Here is a 20785-nt window from a genome sequence, read left to right as displayed (position 1 = left end):
GCATAATTTCAACCTTAAATTGGACTAGTCCCACTAGCCTCTTACCATGACTGGACTAGTCCCACTAGCCTCTTACATCTCAATCCAATCCATCAGGAATTTATTTGGAAAACCTTGAGTTGGAAAAAAAACAAATAGGTTTTCTAAAATCCATTTTATCATTACCGAGCATTTGAAATCATTCGGACTCTTTCAAGTCGAAACTTATTCTTAAATCAGATTTTAAAGAAACAAAGTTCAGGGAATGAACCAAAGATACGCAAGGAACAATTCTCAAGAATTCTGTATCAAGGACAACAAGGCACTAATTTAGAAGGATCAGCATTAACTTAGGGATCAATAGGGTGATCAAGACAAACAGGGTATCATTAAACAGAGTTAACCAAGATAATCAATAGGTTCAATATGATTCATGGCATTATAGGTAACTTGAACAGAAAGGTCTGGTTATCAATGAGTGAAATCAATAGGCTTATCAATAACAGGTTATCAAGAACAGGGATTCTCCAAATCAATAACAGGGTTTTATAAAACAAGGGTCTCATAAAACAAGGGTTTCATGCTTAAACAGTTCAATACTCTACATGGTATGAACAACATTTCCTTTATAATCATTTACACAAGTAATCAGAGTTACTTGCCTGAAATTGCTTTCCTGAGGGTTGAACTACTGCCACCTAGTAAATCCTTTCCTTTCCTACCCTGAATGCCCTCACGCTCTGAATCTACAATAAAACCAAAAATCTTAATTAGATTCCCAACTCTCGTTCCCGGAACGATCACTCTATATGATAACTCGATTATATCTTTGACTCGAGCATACGAATATAGCTTATACATATAAGCACATAGCACATAGCATATCCCTTTTTCTCGTAGCTTTTATATCCTTATATACTTAACCATCAAAGCGCACTCGCTTGACCTTGGCTATTTCTCAAATCACACTATCACGACTCTTTTACGAGTACAAGACCTAATTACAACCAAACATTTACGTATATTATATCAATCAACTTAATTTCCTTTTCTTTTGCTCCTTAATTCGAGCCACATACTATAATCAAGCAACAATTCATGAATATTTACTTATACATTTTCAATCGTCCTTTTAACCATAAAAACCAAGTAAAATCAACATGCAACCACTTATCATTATCATGCATACTTGTAACTTAAACCCCAAACCTTATTTTGACTTAAACTAAATACCACATCGACTTGAACAATTGATCAAACCAAATTTTCTTTTTAAAGCTAGGTAACTTTCGGGTTTTTCAACAAAATGCCATGCAACCAGCAAAAGCCAACATGCAAGTTCAAAATTCAAGAATTGAACTTAATCTAAACCAAAAGTACTTGATCAACAACAATTTGAACACTCTTTCTTTAAAACTGAAACTTTATAACGAATTCTCGAACCACAACTCGACATGCACTCATACCATTTAACATACACGCCTTCAAATCACAATCAAATCCTAATTCAAATCGAAACTATAGACATTCATCAAATCATTTGAGTTTAACAAACATTTTTAAACCGATTTCTTTCTTTCTTTTTTTTAAACCAAGAACAACATTCGGATTCTTTAAAAATAACCAACATGCAACACTCGAAACAATGTTTTTAAATTATTAGAGCTCAGTCAAAGCATCATAGCTCACCACCGGTTCACCGAAGTTCATCACCGGTGGCAGTGGCATCTCGGTGGTTCCCCCATTTGGGGGTTTCCAACCATCAACCACCCATTTACACAAGTAATCACACATGCAACATAATCCTCATTCAAAACATAAAACCCCTTTTTATTTTCATGAAAGCCGAACTCAAAAACCACCAAACTCAACTTTGATCTTTCCCAAAAACTTAAAAAATAGCTACATGCATGAATGAATACAAGTGGATATCTCTATTTCTCACACAATCAGGGTTCTATACCCGAAGATGAGTGAAGAACAAGTGAGAGAGAGTGAAGAAAGAGAGAGTACCGAGAGGGAGAGAAAAATCCGAGAGAGAGAAAGAGAGAAATGAGAGAAAAGAGAGAATGAAGAGAAGGGCTCGGGAAGAAAAGAAACAAAAAAAAAGAAGTGGGGTGATTTTATATTACCAAGGGAGGGTAATATGGTAATTAAGTTATTGCTTAATTTGATTCTCTTTTTATCCTGAAAAGAAAATAGAGCTAATCTGCAAATGCTTCTCTCGGAAAGATGAAATTGTCATGAATAAAAATCTTTAACACGTAGATCTCGAAATTAGCTTTCCAACCATTACTCATAATGAATTTTTGAGCGAACGGTTGATTTTATATGAATTTCGCAAACTTGCTTTAATAAATACATTTTCCACATAAATTTGATTTAAAAATGAAAAGATCAACAATCAAATTCACTTATTATTTTTAAAAAGTCTCTAGGATCTTTATGAAGATAACAGAATAAATCCCATGTTTTTATCCTTCTCAAATGATTTTATAAAAATGCACGAAGGTTAATTAATCCTTTACTTAAATCACGTAATTCCTTTAAAATTCACAAAATAGACACAGAACACATAGTCATGCATACAGTCAAGCAATCACACACATATAGTCACATAACGACTCAGGTCTGATCATAGAATCTATCCCTCTTTAATCTTTATCATCTTTTACGCGTACCGGGTCACGTTCAGCCTGACGGCCCAACGCTCAGCGTTTCGATTACGCTTCTCATTATCTTTGCCAATCAACACGTCTCCTAGGACAAAATACTTTATTCATTCAATTCACATATAATTCACATTTTATATTATTTAATTCCATATTAGGACGGGTTCCGTTCTACCTGACGGCCCGACACCAAGCTTAACTTCTAAGCTGACCCTTTAAACTGGAACGTTTTTTATCCACGATCCTTAACTCTAGTATACAGATAAGACAAATAATCATCACTTAATCACATAATTATAATCACATCACATAACACACTTTTTTATTTTCTTAATTACGACGCAAAATTCTCAGTCGTTACATCCGCACTCCGAGGCCCGGACCTAATCTCATAAAAAGGCTTCTGGCTAGACTTTGACAGATAGAAAATATGGTGGAAAAGCTTCAGGGTAGGAAATAATCTGGACTTATTACAGCAGGCTATGAACCAGGTCATAGACTTAATCCCATTCGGGGTGATCTGCATGGGAGAGATCTTGTAAACATGCTTGCAGAGGTGTCCGCACTCCGAGGCCCGGAAACTAATCTCATAAAAAGGCTACTGGCTAGACTTTGACAGATAGAAAATCTGGTGGAAAAGCTTCAGGGTAGGAAACAATCTGGACTTATTACAGCAGGCTATAAACCAGGTCATAGACTTAATCCCATTCGGGGTGATCTGCATGGGAGAGATCTTGTAAACATGCTTGTAGAGGTGCTTGATGGACATATGGCAACGGGGACTCCACTCGGATCTAAGGTGCTCTAACCATACCAGGACAAAGCCATCCTCCTGGAGATGATAGATCCTCTCGTGCGGTTCCGGCCACCTCCACTCGATATCGGGAGTCAGCTGGAACGCTGCCCGGAGAGCCTCGTCCATCTCAGTCGGGTCAGCCTCGGCATAAAGATCCTTCAACTGGTAATGATCCCGGCTGATAGGGAACTCGGAAAAAGCCCTCTCGAGTTCCTCCTGGTTATAGACCCCGGGGTGACCATCATTCTGCCTGTCATACCTGATCCTTCCATAATAAACACTATTTTCGATATCTGGGGACTTGACGACAAAATGGTACTTCACATTGGACCAATAACCCTTGGGAGTAAAAGGAATAGAGTTTTCCGGAAGCTTCTTATACCGGAACTTGGAGATTATCTCGGTGGAAGCAGAGGCCTTTTTACCCATATTTATCCAAGTCTGTGTTCTCTCAGAAGAATTAGGGTCTCTCTCCTCACTGGAAAAACCCAGGTAGCAATTGAAAGATCTTCTCAGAAGCCACTTGATACGGACGATATACCTATTAAAATAAAGGTGGGTTAGTCTGCGCTCCTACAATTTTTAAATCTTTTGTTAAGCGGTCTGGATCAAGAACGTTATGTTAGTTTTATCATAACCTACTGATCTGGACTGCTAATGCAAGTCCAACCCGGGCAAACATCAACGATCCGGATCATCTATTCTAGAAAGTATAAACAAGCCCTTAAAAAAATGCACAGTTCCAGATTCAACCCGGATAACAAAAACCAAACAATAGCCCGGATCCGATCCTGTGTGCCAAATCCGGATCTAAACAACCTAGATTTAAACTTACACAACCTTATTTACACAACTTCGAACATTATGAACTGACCTAGATCCGGGTTGTACTTGCCCTACCCGGATCAAAACCAAAACCCCTTACCACAAACAGTTCGCCAAGAATCAAACAGCAAAACAAGTACTTTTCACATATACACACATCCATTCTCCCTAAGAACTCGAAGAACAACCCCAAAAACCCAGAAAAAAAACAGAAAAATATAACCCAAATCAAACCTAAAACAGCCCAAACCTACAGATCTAAGCATAAAAACCCAAAACAAAAACAAACAAACAATAAAAACAACAACCCACAAACAACTGACCCATACAACTTCGGGTTCTAAAGAGATTATACGTACATGCATCATGCAATAACTTGAATATAAATTAAAGTGAATTAAAGACCAAGGGGAAGAGAACTTACAAGTTAGTCGAAAAAGAAAAAAGCAAATGGAGAGACATGGCGGATCTGCGGTGGAAAAAAGAAGCCAAGAACACAAACTTTCAGAGAAAATTGAGAAGGAAGAGAGAATGAAGACTGTTGGTTTTTTGCTAAGAATAAGAAAGAGAATAGAAAGGAGGCCAGGGGTTTTTATAGGGAGAGGAGAAGCACAACCTCTCATGCCACGTGGTGCCCCGTGATTGGCCCAGGAGGTAGTCTTGAAAAAGAAAAATAAAAACAATATATATATACACATGTACGTATATATACATAAAGCACATTTAAGACAAGTAATCATTATGGGGCAATTTTCAAGCAAAGTAACTGCCAACAATTCAAAATCATTGGGGGAAGCTGAAAAAATGTTACAAATTCCACAATTTCCGTAGAATCCAAAGCCTCCTACCCATATCATAGACACCTACCCAGATCCAAACCAATCCAGATTAGTATTCCAAAGAAGCAGAAATTTTCCTATGGAAACCAATTACTCCTACTTCAATCCGGATTTGCGTCTTCAACACCATACCCGGATTGAGGGGCTAGAAAGAAGCAAAAAAATTTCTAAGGCAACCAATTTCTCCTACTTCAATCCGGATTGGTATCTTCAACACCAGACCCGGATTGGAGGGTAAGAGAGAAGTAGAAATTTTTTTGTGGCAACCGATTACTCCTACTTCAATCCGGATTGGTATCTTCAACACCAGAGCCGGATTGGGAGGCAAGAAAGAAGCAGAAATTTTTATGAGGCAACCAATTTCTCCAACTTCAATCCAGATTTGCTTCTTCAACACCATACCCGGATTGGGGGGCAAGAAAGAAGCAGAAATTTTTCTAAGGCAACCAGTATCTCCAACTTCAATCTGGATTGGTATCTTCAACACCAGACCCAGATTGGGGGCAAGAAAGAAGCAGAAACTTTTTTAAGGCAACCAATTTCTTCTACTTCAATCTGGATTGGTATCTTCAACACCAGACCCGGATTGTGGGGCAAGAAAGAAGCAAAAAATTTTCTAAGGCAATCAATATCTCTTACTTCAATCCGGATTGGTAACTTCAACACCAGACCTGGATCTCAACCACAACTACATAACACTTCTCTACTCCCTCATCCAGAAAATCTACATAAGGGAGTGGGGGCAAATGATAGGGTACATGCAACTCAGGTAGGTTCTAACCCAGTCTAGGGTGATTCTGGCTCAGCTGATGCATTGAGCCCCCCCATTCAAAGCAGTCAAGTAGAGAGACACAGGCTCGGGAACCAGCCCAGGACCAGGATCACCTTCCAACCAGCTTCCATCTCAGATAAGGCAGACCAGAGGGGGGTCCCTACAAGCATATGCACATCCCACAACCCGCCAAGGAGGGGTACGTGGGCACGTGACGATGACAGCTACCAACAACTAACATCTCAGACAAGCAGGACGCGTGTCAGCCTACCTATGGTGCATCATAGAGATGGTCCTTGCCTAGACACGTGTACGCAATCTACCCAAGCCAGGCATCCTCCACCTCCAATAACGAATGGCCCAGATCTAAAGGTACCAACCCGCAAACCCTACCTTTGGGCTAAATATACCCCAAAGATGAAGGGTTTAAGGGTTAGATACTTTTTACACACACACTCTCTTACACACCAGCATATACACACACAGCCTCCCCTTGTCCTGTCTATCTTCATCTTCCCCAAAAAAGCTCTTACTCTCACACCGGAGGCGTCCCGGGGTCAAAACCACCCTCCGGTGTTGTTTTGGAGACGCCCCATAGCAGCTACAGCTCATTCACCGCTAGAAGGTCTAGGCACGGCATCGGAAGGAGTCACCCTGCTCACCGGAGTTATCAACACCCAACCTTATTCCTGACCACAGTGTTCATTTTACTTTCCTTAAATCGAAGCACTTTGCCACCTCAGGTGTCTCCCAAAAGACTCATGTTGTACAAAAAAAGAAACAACTGGCTAAGAGGGCTACAAATCCTGATGTAGAAAAGTTAAAAGCTAATGCAACACAAGTTCCTCAATCTTCAAAATCTTCATAATCTATCAAGAGGAAGCTTGTGCTTGCTGGACTAGACTCAGATTCAGACGAGGACAATGCTACCTTATTTTCTAAATTTCCAAACCTTTCATCTGATTCTTCTCCAAGACAAGTTGTACTACCAACTGAGGAGGGCACATCTACTGATGCTGGTACAAGCCCAAGGCCAAAGAAAAGAAGACTGGTCAAAGTATACCACTATCAGAACTTGCTCAAAATCAAATAGGAAATTGCTGAGGAGGCATAGGGGGAATTTACATCACATCCTGATGCACCTGTGAATTTGTATGATTCTCCTGTAAAGCGGCAAAGCAAGAGAGCAAAGGAGATTTCTCAAGAACAAGTTCAGGAGACTGTCGAGAGGCTACAAGGGAAAGGTCTTTTCCTTGGATCAAGCTGTACGAACCCAAATTTTTGACATCGGTAAAAGACCTTTATGAATAGTAATATAATAACTTGAATTGTTGAGACCTTGTAAAATATTTAATGAATAGTAACCCTGACGGATGGGGAAAAACTTTTTAGCCCATACTATGTTGTGCATGAGAAAATGAGTTTCGGAGTTGATATATGATTATACATACCAAATGAGTATATGTAAACGCTATTAGTTTTCGAAGAAAACGAACTTTGAAAAATGACCATATTTACGAATCATCGAGGATTACGAGGATCATAGTATAATTAAAAATTTAAAACCCTACGGATTTATATTCAAGTACGATAATTCAAAACATAAGGAATAAATACGAAAGGAATTACGTCACGAACCATTTACAAGAAAGTATTACAAAAACGTTTAAGCGACCGAGCGAACGCGTAAACAATTAAATAAACGTAATGCACTAACTAACCATGGTAGGAAAGTAACCATGGTTACTTTATCAAATAGTGAGCTAAGGTGTAAGATGATTAACCAAGGCTACCAAATAGTGAGCTAGAGAGCTAAACAAGTGGCTTAGCTTGTAATCTACCAAGGCTAGCTAGTTTTTGTCTAAGATTTGCCAACATAAATTAAATCCTAGGATATAAACTAGAGAATAAAAATCAATACAAGATACCACTTGCATTATTTCCAAGAAGCAACCAAGAAGCAACCAAGAAGCAAGCATAAAAACTCTCCTTCTCTCCCCAAAACCTCTCATTCGGCCCTTCTTCTTAAAACCAAGAAATCAAAATCAAAACTTCAAGATCTAGCCATGGATAAATCCTGTCATTAATTCTCAAGCTTCCTATCAACCAAACTAAGTTAAGATAAATCTTTTAGCTCTTTTTATCAAGGTTTAATTGGTAAAATAAAATCAAGAAAGTTGATAATGAATAGTGTGAATAGTAACTCTTCTTTGGTTTCTTGATTTCAATGGTGGTTTTAGGTTCCAAAAACTATACTAAGCACTCCCAAGACTTCACCATCATCAAGAAAACATCTCACGCTCTCAAGAAAGGTAAAAATCTTTGTCCCCAACTTTATTTAAGATTCAATTTCAAGATCCTTTTAGTATGTAGTGCTAAACCTAGTTTTAGTGGTGGTATTGTTGAAATCTTGATGTTTAGCTTAGTAGAATTAAGGTTGATTGTTGTTGCCTCAAGAAAATAATGTTATTGAGATATTTAGTGTGTTGATGATGATATGTTGATTGGTGGTGGTAGTATAAAGATCTAAGGCATAAACGAAACTTTGATCGTAACCGTAATCTCGTTAAAACGAACAAAACGTAACTTTAAGATTCTGCAGAAAGTCCCGAAGATGTAAACTGTATTTTCTTGAAAAACTTTTTATTATGATAGAAAATGTTACAAGGATCGTTTAGACGCTTGAATCGCTTGATTCCGATTTACGGATCAAAAGTTATGGCCGTTTTACTAAAAGTGATTTACGCGACAAAAACTGCTACGAATTACGAACTTTAAAAATATAAAGGATCGACTTAATAATATTCATAACTCATGAAAATTTTACAGAGAGTAGTAAATTGAGTTTCCTAACTTCCATAAATATTTCAAGTGAAAATAATAATTTTTCAATTTTATAAAAATATCGGAGCCGAGACCGCGCGATTGGAAACCGTAGAATCCATAAGCGGAGCCGACGACGAATATGAAAATGGACTTAAGATACTTTGAAAAAGGAAGCGACCATAATGTTAATAAGGACTTAGAGAAATAATAAGGGTAATATAAGCTGAGAGGGTGCATAATGATTAGCGCATGAGTGCGGGTAGCCGTAAATTAGAACGGGACCTAACAAAACGACTTGTATTATGATTATAGATTTTCGAGCGGAACCTAGAGCATCCTCCACATCAAGATACCCAGGCAAGTTTTCAAACCTAACTTTTAAGAACTGTTGTGTTGTGAATATTTAACAAAACTGTGATATATGCATGATGTTACAACCGGTATTTTCGTGTAATATTATTTGTGGATTTGGTATAATATTAAAGCCGAATGAAATATATTCAATGATTGTACGTTTGTGTGAGTGAAAATTTCTGCATTATAAATTTGCTTTATGTAGTACATAATTTTTCAAAGCAAGAGTTTATTTAATTTCTTTATTTTTGATTTATAAGGAATATTCTAAGCCTTGGAAAAATTTTCTTTTAAAAGGTATTTTGTTCACAAATTTTGAAAATAATTTTATAAAGTCTCTAAAAATCCAAGTTATTTTATGGTATAAATTTTATAATTTTTGAACTTGTATTTTATTTTATAAGAATAAATAATTATAAATTTTAGTTGTCATATTTAGCAAATTACAAGAAAGCCCTTGCATGCAAACCACCCTCTCATTCTTTTCAAGGACAAAGAGGACAATTCCAACCCCACTAACTCTTATTTCTCTAGCCAATTTCCTTCTTTACCCTTGCATGCAAAATGCACCAAGTATAAGTGGAGGGATAGACTTGTCAATTCTCCTTTCCACTCAAATTTTGTCAAATCAAATACCATAAAGACAAGCAAATGTCATGATCATTCTCATACTCCACCTACACCTCACTCTCTCCTCCCTCCCTTCTCCCTCCTCTCGGCTCTCCCCTCTCACTCTCGGCTAAAAGCCGAAACCCCCTCCCCATTTTTTTTTCTTCAATCCTCAACCAAGCTTCCACTCTTTACACAAGTAAATGTTACTTCCCATACCATAATCACTCATATTTCAAATAGTTTTGAGTAGAAAGTTTAAGTTTAAAGGTTGCATGTAAAGGTTTTAGTGAAACTCAAAATACAATCTTGATTCTTATGGATTTAAGGTTGTTTTTGAGAGGACTACAAGGAATGGATAAGTGCCAAGTCTTGAGAAGGAAACTCTTGATGATTAAATGGCCCTTCCCATCCATTTCATTCGGCCATGACCATATGGGAGCCGAATGAATGGTTCTTGAGATCATCCTTGTTGTTTTGTTCAATTTTTTTTTGCATATTTATGTGATAATGACTTGAATTTTGTGGTGAAAATTTGATAAAACTCCTTGCATGCTAATTGATCATCTAGGTATATCTTATGCTAGGCTTGCATGTCAATTTTATGATAGAACATATGTAGAAAATGTGTTGTTTTGGATTGAAAAACCCGAAGGCATGCATGCATGTGGATTTCTCTTAGAATGTTGTAAGATTTTGATCATTTGGAAAGATTTTGTTAGTGAGCCTTAAATTCAGTAGGAATAATATGTTAATATTGATTTATGCTTCTTGTTGCATGGTAATAATTCATGGTTATCTTTTATAAAAATATATATCTTGTTATTTCAAAAGCATGAAGATTTGTGATTTGCGAAGTGTAGTCTCTTTTGTTTTGCCATAATTGTACCTTAGGTAAGGATGATCTCACCAAGATTATTTTGAGAATAAGGGAGTTAGTTCAGTAGAATACCATGTATAAGTCTTGGTTTAAGTATTGAGTTGTTGTTAGTTGAGTTTGTCAAGTCAAAACCTTGGAAAAGGAGAGTTATAGTTTCTGCAGAAAAATCAGTTTAGCACCCTGAGGTTTAGAGTAAGTTCTGACCATGTCATTGATGTGTACTTTGAGGCCCAAGCTACCAGAAGTTAGTATTGGGAGTATATAAAAGGTTTTAGGAGTTGGTTGGAGGTTTGCATGTCATTTGGTTAGGTGCACAAGTAGAATAATAAAATCTGTCCAGCAGGGGACAGTTTTGTTGCAACTTAGAAATAGGGAGATTTGACCATGTCATGGGTAGGCCCTCATTAGGACCTATTGGGCCTTAGTTAGAGAGAGTGTCAGAGAAGTTTTTTCAGCCATATTTCATAGGATATGAGTTAGAACCATGTGTCACAAGTTAATTCAAGTCAGGGCGTTTTCTGCCCAGAAAAACAGGGGAACCTTGGACTTTTAGCTTAGGCCCAAGAAGGCCCAAGCCAGGCCCTTGAGCCACATCAAGCTTGTGAGATGCCCTTAGGTCAGGAGAGTCTTGTGTAAAAGTTTTGAAGGAAAACTTGTAGTTTAAGAGTGTCTAATGCACTCAAAAAACTATAGTTGTCATTCTGAAATTTGCACCAGTGAGCACCTTCACTTATCACATAGTTTTAGAACACTTAGAAGTGAGTATTAGGTCGACCACCATAGTTGTAAGATAGTATAAGGTCAGTAGAGCAAAAGGCACAAGTGAGGGTCAATAGGTTTTGGATATTTTAGGAAAGACACATCGAGTTAGAAAGCCAAAATTTGAAGACTTTGTCTAGTTTAGCGACCAAGTGACTTAAGTGGTGAGTCGAGATCATCCAAGCCTAGTGTTGCATTATGGTATATATATGGTGTTATTTGGTGTTAATATATGATATGTGAATATGTGGCTATGTGTGTACTTTTGTAATTTAAAAGTGAATATAAAATTAAGTGCGTATAGGCCTAAGTGCCATCCGTGTTTAATTTTGAGTTGTAAATAGGTTAAATGGTAAGAATATATTATAATGAGGATTATTATTATTTATGTAGGATCTCGAGACGAGGAAAAACTTGCCATAAAGGTCGAGTGAAGCTCCAGTTGCTCCTACCAGTCAGACCAGACCAGCATTTCTCAAGGCAAGTGATTCAACTTGACCTTCATATTTACAATAAACAGTTCATATATAACGATGCCATTATCCTGAGTCATTTTGATATGTTTAAATCAAGCGTATCTTTCATTTATCTTTGAATTATATAGAGATGCCATGAACCCTCGAGTACGTATTGCAAGTAGTTCAAAAGTCTTTCATGATAGTTTAAAGCCATGATAAAATGAAGAGTTGATATATTACTTGATTGATCCTCTTGATTAACATGTTGATGATTCCTAAGTATTGATATCTCATCCTAATACTTGAATCCCTATAGAACCTTATCTTGAACCCTGCAAGTCAGAAACTTATCAACGTGAACCCTCATTGATTGATACCCCTCTTTCTTATCCTAAAGTTTGACAACTCTGATACATCCTGAGCTAAAGAATCATTTCTTCATACCCTAACACCCATAATATTCATGAAGCTTATCTTCCTGATGATCCAACACCTGTACCTTGACGAGAAACCATTGCTTTAAGCCCAGTTTGGCATTACCCCTTTATATTATCCATTAGTCTCACCAAATTTTCCTGTCCAAGTTCTGACATATGAAAACCTTTTGGTTACCCTAATAGAGTAAAGTTTTGTGAATCATGGCCCTGAGGTCTAGTACCATATTTCCCATGTTTCGAGTTGATCTATAATCCCTTAATAAAAATGTTTACTGTTAAAAGAGATTTTGTTATAATTCGGCATCAGTTTTTTTTGAAATAAATAAAATATGGGCTTTTAGTCTCAAAGGGGGATAAATGTTTTCTTTGAATGGTGGATCTGGACTGAGACGCGAGTCCTTTCCACACTTATATTAGGCTTAAAAGTTGCCTAGGGATTTCCATTAATGTTTTTAGAACCCAGCGAGGTTCGGGATTACTTCGCGGATGATCACCGGCTGTAATCCGTAGCGTCATAAAATGATTTTGATTAAGACAAGATTTTAAGATTATTTTGATACAAGCAAAATCATGCCATCTCACATAAGTTTTATCTCTCGTTATCATTGGTTATGTCTTTCCATTGTCATTCTTAAAGGTATATCTCGATTTATGTTTGTATCGTACTGTTAGCACTTGTTGAGCATTTGGCTCACTCCTTGCTTTACCCTGATATTACAGCTAGCAGCTATGGTTAGATTCAAGCAGACTGCCCGTAAGACCTGTGATGCTGATGCTTATGTTCGAGCCCAGGTAGAATAAGTAATAATAGTTTGTGTGAGGACTCGGTATTTTATATTCAGATGTAATAGTTGGTAGTGTCGGGCTGTTCCAAACCCTAAACTGTAAGATCTTGGAGTTGGTTGTGTATTCTTCTTTTAAAATGTTGTAATAGTTATATTTAATTTGCTGTTTAAGTTGGGGGCGTGACACATGAGATTGCTTTTAACTGTTTTACGAAGTTTGAGATGTATTACATTACTCAATTGTTGATAATTTCTAGTATATGTTCATACCGAGTTCAAAATGTTATATGTAGACCGAGTGTCGGTCAGTGTAAGCTTATGAAAACGCGGAGGAGTTTATAATTGAGAACGTTAATGCTAGCGAGTAGCCTGACGTGTATATATTTTAGACCGAGGATCGGTCAGTAAAAGTTGATGAAAACCCGGAAGTAGCCCGTAGGAGTTTATAATTGAGAACGTTAACAATAGCAAGTAGCGTGGCATGTATATATTTTAGACCGAGGATCGGTAAGTAAAAATTGATGAAACCCAGAAAGTATTCCGGAGGTGTTTTAATTAGAATATTAACGCTATAATAGAGCGTGATGTATAAGTTGTAAGACCGAGAGTCGATCAGTTTTGTGTTATAAAATATAAACCCGAAAATTGTCCCGGTGATATTATAGGACGATTAAAAGTACATAGTAGTGCGTTTTAAAAGGACTCAACGTCCACTTACAAAATACTAAACACCTCGAACTTTTATTAAAACGATTTCCAAAGATCGTATTCCCTCAACTATACTTTATCGTTCAAATAATAAATATCTTTTTACTACACATTTATTATGGGAGAAGTATTCTCCAGTGAATATTTATTTCAGACTCGATTAAATATTAAAGATTATTATATTACTTAAACATAAATTAGTTGAGGAATATTATTTCAAATATTCTTTTAAAAGTATAATTATTCGAGGTTTAATTATTCAACGATTAATATCTGATTATTAAGCATTAGTTATTTAATTGGTTTAATTATGATTTAAAAATCATAGAACCTGATTCAAAATACTTTCTGATTTTCGGAAAATCATTCGAATAATTTCAGATCGTCGGAGAATATTATCTCGACTTATTTTAAATATTTGGATTATAGTTTCAAAAGAAACTCCCCCTTATTTAATCATCTGTTGACAACGGTCAACTCACATCCTTAGTACTTCCTCTGAAAAATTTCGGAAGTACGTATATATATATACATTTATATCTTAGTAAGATAAACTATTTCTATCAACAAGAAAAATGCTTGGGGAACTTCGATGTGGTTCGAGTTCTCAAGATATGGTAGAATTCTTTTAAAAGGACAAGGGAGGGGTAGACTCTGGTACTATGTGTGCTAGATGGACTACCAAAGGTACCGCAGGCGAAGGTACTCTGTGTACTCAGGAACTTGTGAAGTATGTGTATACCCAAAAATGGGACACGTAGCCCGAATACGGCAAGGGTGATAATCGGGATACAAAGGTGTCGTCCTTCGACTAGTAGAAAAGGTTACTTTTATCGTAGTACGACTGATCATCGTATGCGTTGGTTCCAACGAATGTCCTATTCTTCCAGTTGGAATTTTGATGCAATACCGTAACCCAAGCCTAGGTGCTGGGTCTACCATTAAGGTATTCGCAGGATAATAAAATCCACTAAAGTATTATTTTCATGAGAAGGTGTGTGTCACCAAGGAAAACTATTTTTGAATAAAACGTAATTATCATATATGATGTTTTACGTGAGTTTATCATACAGTCATTTTCACATTGTACATTATTATGTTGGGCATTATAGCTCACTCTTGCTTTCTTTTAAATGACACAACATAATAGATAACCAGTATGCCGGTGTGGGACTTAGTCGCTTGCAGTCATGGGGAGAATCCCTGGCAGCTTTGTCTCAGGTGTGCCAGAGTATCAGATAGGTATAAGATATCAGTCGTAATTATTATTACTTCATGTAGAGGTTATAATAATTGTTGGAGATCCTGTAAAGTATATTTGAGTTTTAATAACAGATGATACTTATTGTATGTCGTTTCTAAGGCTATAACTTGTGAGTGTGTGAGATTGTGGGTCTGTCATATGGAATTATTGGAATATCGAGTTAAAGCAGGTTACACATGATTGAAGGATTGCGTGACGACCCAGGTTCCTGACCCCGGATTTGGGGGCGTTACACAAGCACACAAGAACCTGTATCTCAAAGGGATACATCACCTACATATTTTGATCCAATCCCATAAGAACCTGCACCTCAAAATCATGCAGCAGATATTGAAGAACAAGAGCCTCTAAATGAAAAGTCCATTCAACAATAGCATGATGATGAAACTGCCAGGAATTCATGCAGAAGTCTATCAGATCAAGGACTTCTGTAAAAAGTTTGATCCTGAAAGATTCAGACAGACAACTGATTTTCAAGAAGAGCATACACAGGAGTCCAACACTGCAATTGTGGAGAAGAGTACACAAGAACCTGGGTGTCAAAATCATCCAGCAACTCCTGATTCTCCAGCCACACAAGAACCATTGCATCAAAGTTGTAATGAAGGCTTCACTCCTGCTGCAGTGACTCTGGTAATAGATGCTAAAGGCACAATTCATCCATCACCACCATTTGCTGATATTTTATCGGTACCTCCGCTAAATGTCTGCAAAGAAGCTGAATATTCAGATTCACAAGGTATAAATACTGATTTCACTTTATCAGCATTTCTTTTAAATACTGATTTTGTTTTAATACGACAGGGGCAAATTACAATTTGACCCCCTGAAGTTTCCCTATTCTGCAGAACTAGTATTTTAGTTTTAAAAATTTATAAAAACTGGATTTCAGTTTTAATTATTTTCAAAAATTATATTTCTATTTAATTTATTTTTGGAAAATCAATTTTAATTATGTAAAATTCAAAAAATCAATATTTTTAATTCTAAAAACTATTTTAATTCAAAAATAAATCTAAATTATTTAATTAATTAATTTTAATTGATAATTAATTATTTAATTAGTCAATTAATTTAAATATTAATTGATTAATTAATTTAATTAGTTATCAATTAATTTTAATTAATTACTTAATTATATATAATTCTTTTTTTAATTTAAAAATTTTGAAAAATAGTTTCGAGCTTTAAAATATTATTTTTAATTTATTTTCAAATCTCGATAATTATTATTAAATCATTTTAAAGTCAGATTCGGGTGTCGAACCCTATTATTTAATTTTAAAATGATTCGGAAACCCGTTTTAATTCCGAAAAATGTTCAAAAAATTCGTATTAAATACCTGGAAAATTATTTTAACCCTGAATCTTCTTTAAATAATTATTTTAATTGAATATCGTACGTGCTACGTGTTATATGTGATCTGATTGATGTATAATATGCTTGTATATGCATTGTTTGACGGTTTTATTCATAACTTTCAATCCGTACGTCGGATTTGGGTGAAACGAAGGGTAGATAGAAGCTTGTAACGAATAGAATGAGATGAGAATGAGTATTGATAAATACATGTGATGTCTAATAGAGGAAGAGAGGCATAGAAAGGGGAAGCAAGTGGTCAGTAAGTGAGAATCAGTAGACGAGTACAAGTATAGTTAAAGTGAATCGAGATAAGGCAAGTATTCTCAAACCTTCTTGTAATAAATTGCAAGTGTTTCTGTTATTCCTTATTATATTGCAAGTACTTTCAAGTACTTAACCTTAACCCTGATTATTGTTATTGATCTTGAGTCGTAAGCCTTATTCTTTATAAACCATTGATTGCTAAATTCTCATATATGAACCACATATATACAATACTACTCCACAAATACATATATACCACATACTGATCCTTGATATGGAATTGCTTAACCTACGAACCTTTATACCTAGTATAACAGAAGATCAATTCTTGTAATCATTGAACCCTTGGGATTCTACTTTCTGATTCTTTCCCAAGCTGGAAGCCAATCTTCATATTTACCTTGTTATACCTTCATGATGTTATGAATCTCTATATGCTCCAAGGTTAATATTGTTTATGATTCAGCTTACTAACTTTTTGTCTATCATGTTGTTATTATAGAAATGGATTATTTTTAAATATGAACCAGATTCGTGGTCGGACCAGATTCGTGGTCATAATAAGCTAATGTGTGCCTTGGATCCAGTGTAAAGAGCAGTGATGTGAGCCTTGCTCAGGGTTAGTGCGTGACTGATCAGCAGCCTAACCTTGGTTTTTAAAATAAAAATGAATATCCAATTTTAATCATTGCTTATCAAGGAATTTAAAGTCCTATATCATTTCAATTGATCAGTGTTTAATCTCAGTGTTGTCATTATGACTTGCTAATCTAGTTAGCTCACTCTTGCGAATCTGTTTATGCTCTTTTCTAGTTAAAAAAGAAATTGGTGGTAGCGAGGATCCCCAGACAAGTGTGCGAGCTAGGTTTCCAGGTTTAATGCCATAAGCTAGCAGGATATGTTTAACTTAGTTTTGTTTAAAGTTTATATGCCTGTTTTATTTCAGTTGTTAGACAAATAAATTGGGATTTGGTACGTTGTGAAATAAATAAGGTTGTGGCTTGTGGGCATACTTTAAACTGTTGCGATCTGTGGTTATGGTAAGTAGGGTCATTGCATACAAATTAATATTATAAATAGGTTTATATATGGAGTGTGTGTGTGTTGTGGACCCCAAATTTCTGACTCGGATTTGGAGGGCACCACAATTATATCTAGACCTTATTTAAGGTCTACCTCTAGTTGTATGACCACAGACCACCTTTCTTTAGCCACCTCTTATTTCTGTAGGATTGAATATTTATCTGAGCCTTTCTGTGAGTTGTGTTAAAAGATTTAGAGGAAAAATAGAATTTAAGAGAGGCAAGATCCTTCCTGGAAAAAGAGAGGTAGATGAGAATCAGGATTTAGTTATCCTTGTGAGGAAACTCTAACTATTAAAAGTTATGAGTTGTATAGTGTGAGGAGTAGTGAGACTACTTTAAAAGAACATAGAGATTAAGTGTTACTTGTTGCATTTTGCAGGTACACATAGTACTAAAGAAATAGCTGCTGATCAATAGTCTGTAGTCCCTCAGATAAACTCTGTTGCACCAAGTGCTGATAATCTTCCTGCAGATCTAAGTACTGATACTTTCCTGTAGTCCACTCACTCTAATATTCCATCACTTACTATTCTCCTTGTTATTGCTGAAGATGTAATAGCACAATAGTTCATTCATAAAGATCTATTCACTACAGGATCACCACTACACTCCACAGGTACTGAGGTTCTGGAGGAAAATCCTGAAGCTCCAGCTCATTTGTCTACAATTCTTGAAGATGTGGAGCTAAATGATAATGGTACGGCAGTTTCTGAGGTAGCTGGATCATTTACAGCTCCAATTTCTGATTCTATCTTAAATGCTGAAGCTGGAGATGAAGTTCAGCAGATAGTCCATGATTCAGTTGTTGATGAAGGATTTGTCCATGTGATAGAATCTAATAATGGTGAAGAAGCTGATACTTCAAATGCTATTATAGATCCTAAGGATGACCTATTCTTCCCCAAAGGGGGATTCCCAACATGTTCAAAAGCAACAAAAGCTGAAAGAGTTAGATGCTAAGAAGGACCGGATTTCTTTGATGATGTCTAAAACAAGAAATGGAAGGATATTGACTATCATATTTCAAAGGCTTATGATAGCAATCATCTGGATACAGCTGAGAAGACCATTCAGAGTCCTGATATGCTTAATCATCTGAATACATCTACTATGTTGGTAATATCTCTACATATTGCTCAGGAAGCCACCACTTCTCAAATCAATCAAATCAAAAAATCTTTCCTAGCTACAAAGATGACTACTCATCAGGAGATATAGAAACAAATTGGACCAATTCTTGAAAGACAAACTCAGATTGAAGCCAATCAGGCTAGATTGGAAGCTAAATAAGAGCAAATGTCTGGAAAACTTGATGAGGTTCAAAATTCAATGGAGCTTATTCTTTCTCTACTGCTCGGTGATGATGCCGAAAGGGGTAGAAGTTTGTTAAATCTAAATGCAAATAGATGACATTGAAAGGAGCTGATGACACAAATCCTGATGGTGGAGCTACAGAAGGAAGGAAGGAGATTGTGAAAAGGAGAGGAGAAGATCTAGTTGGGATTAGTGGATCATAAAAAGCCACTAGAACTCAATCTAGATAAGGTGGAGGAAGTAGGAAAAGTGAAAGGATAATTCAACAATCAAAGGAACTGACTGTGACTACAACAACTCAACAAACTCTGAAAGTTACAACTGCTGATGATGACCAAGGAATTCTGGAGATAGAAGTTGGTGCAGAAGTAAGTCAGTATTTACAGACTTTGAAAGTTAAAGGTAAAAAGACAAATATGTTTTACAAGGACCCAAGGATTTAAGCATTTGACTCTGAGGTGAGTAGAAGAATATTTGAGAAAGAGAACCCAGGAGTTGATCTAGAATAGCTAAGGCTGATGGAGAAAGAGTTCAAGAATTCTATGAAGACATCAAATGCTGATGCTGCTATTATCTCTCAAGATTTTTATGAAGATGATCCTTCAAACAGACCAACCAAAGGGATAGTCATAAAGGAGGTGAGTCAAGCAGATGCTGAAAAATCTCTAATGTCTCAAGAAATCTTAAATAATGACAGGAGTCATAAGGGGAAAGAGAAGATAGGAGAGAAATCCAAGCCACCAAGCCTAAAGCCAAAGCTGTTGGTAAAAGGAAGTCAGTATCTAAAGCACCTAAATCTCAAATACTGATAGATTCAGTCTATACAGTTGCGTAATACTTTAATACTGAAGAAAGAGTTGAAAAAGATGAAATTAGTCAAGCTCATCAAATAAGAAATATTCATGGGGTAGACTGGGCTGAAAAATTGAAGTTAACCTTTGACACTGCTCAAGTTTATGAAATAGTAAATCTTGATGTTCAACCAATAACAACCTCTAATACTACTCATGTTGTTGATTCTTCAAACCCAATTCAAGATGAGTTATCAAATCCTGATTCTGAGAATTTAAATGATGATAAGCTAGAGCTTACTTTTGAAGAGAAAAGGAAGTTTCTATGGGGAATCAAGGAGCCTGCACCTAGAAGAGATTCCTCTAAAACATTAAAGAAGATTTACAGTGGGGGTTCTTAGAAAATCAGGAATTACAAGTGGTCTGGGAAGGTTAGGTGCTTATCCATCTGTGGCTGATGCTTTGATTCTAAGGAAGCATGCAGATCTGATAGAAATTGGAGACAATGTGATGCTTGAAGACTTACAGAAGATCATATCAGTACAAATTGTTATTGATCTTGTTGGAGAGAAAATAATTTATTTTATGGAGTCTGGGAGGAGATTAAGGTTGACTCAGGAACAGATGAAAGACAAACCATGGCAGGAGTTAAAGCTTGTTGCTACAATTCTCAAGGTAACCAATTTTGTAACTGCCGGATGGTCTGCATTTATAAAGAACCTGATACAGTTGAAGTAGAGAGGAATTCATTACCAATTAAACTACATTCCAAAGTACATTGATCAAACTGAGTATGTTGTTGATATGCCTGTTGGAGGAGCTAAGATAGAAATGAGTCTAGGAAGGGAAGTCTTAACTTTTAATCCTGATGGAAAGAAGATTGGATTTCTGTAAATGGATGATCTATCACTTGGAAATTCAAAGCTACATGATCTCAGGGCAGCCATCTATCAAAATGATGAATCAACAGATGAGCTAAAAGAACACAAACAGAGGATGCAATGG

The sequence above is a fragment of the Apium graveolens genome, chromosome 1, assembly GCF_009905375.1.
Source record: "Apium graveolens cultivar Ventura chromosome 1, ASM990537v1, whole genome shotgun sequence".
NCBI classification, from domain to species: Eukaryota; Viridiplantae; Streptophyta; class Magnoliopsida; order Apiales; family Apiaceae; genus Apium; species Apium graveolens.
This window is presented reverse-complemented; position numbering follows the sequence as displayed.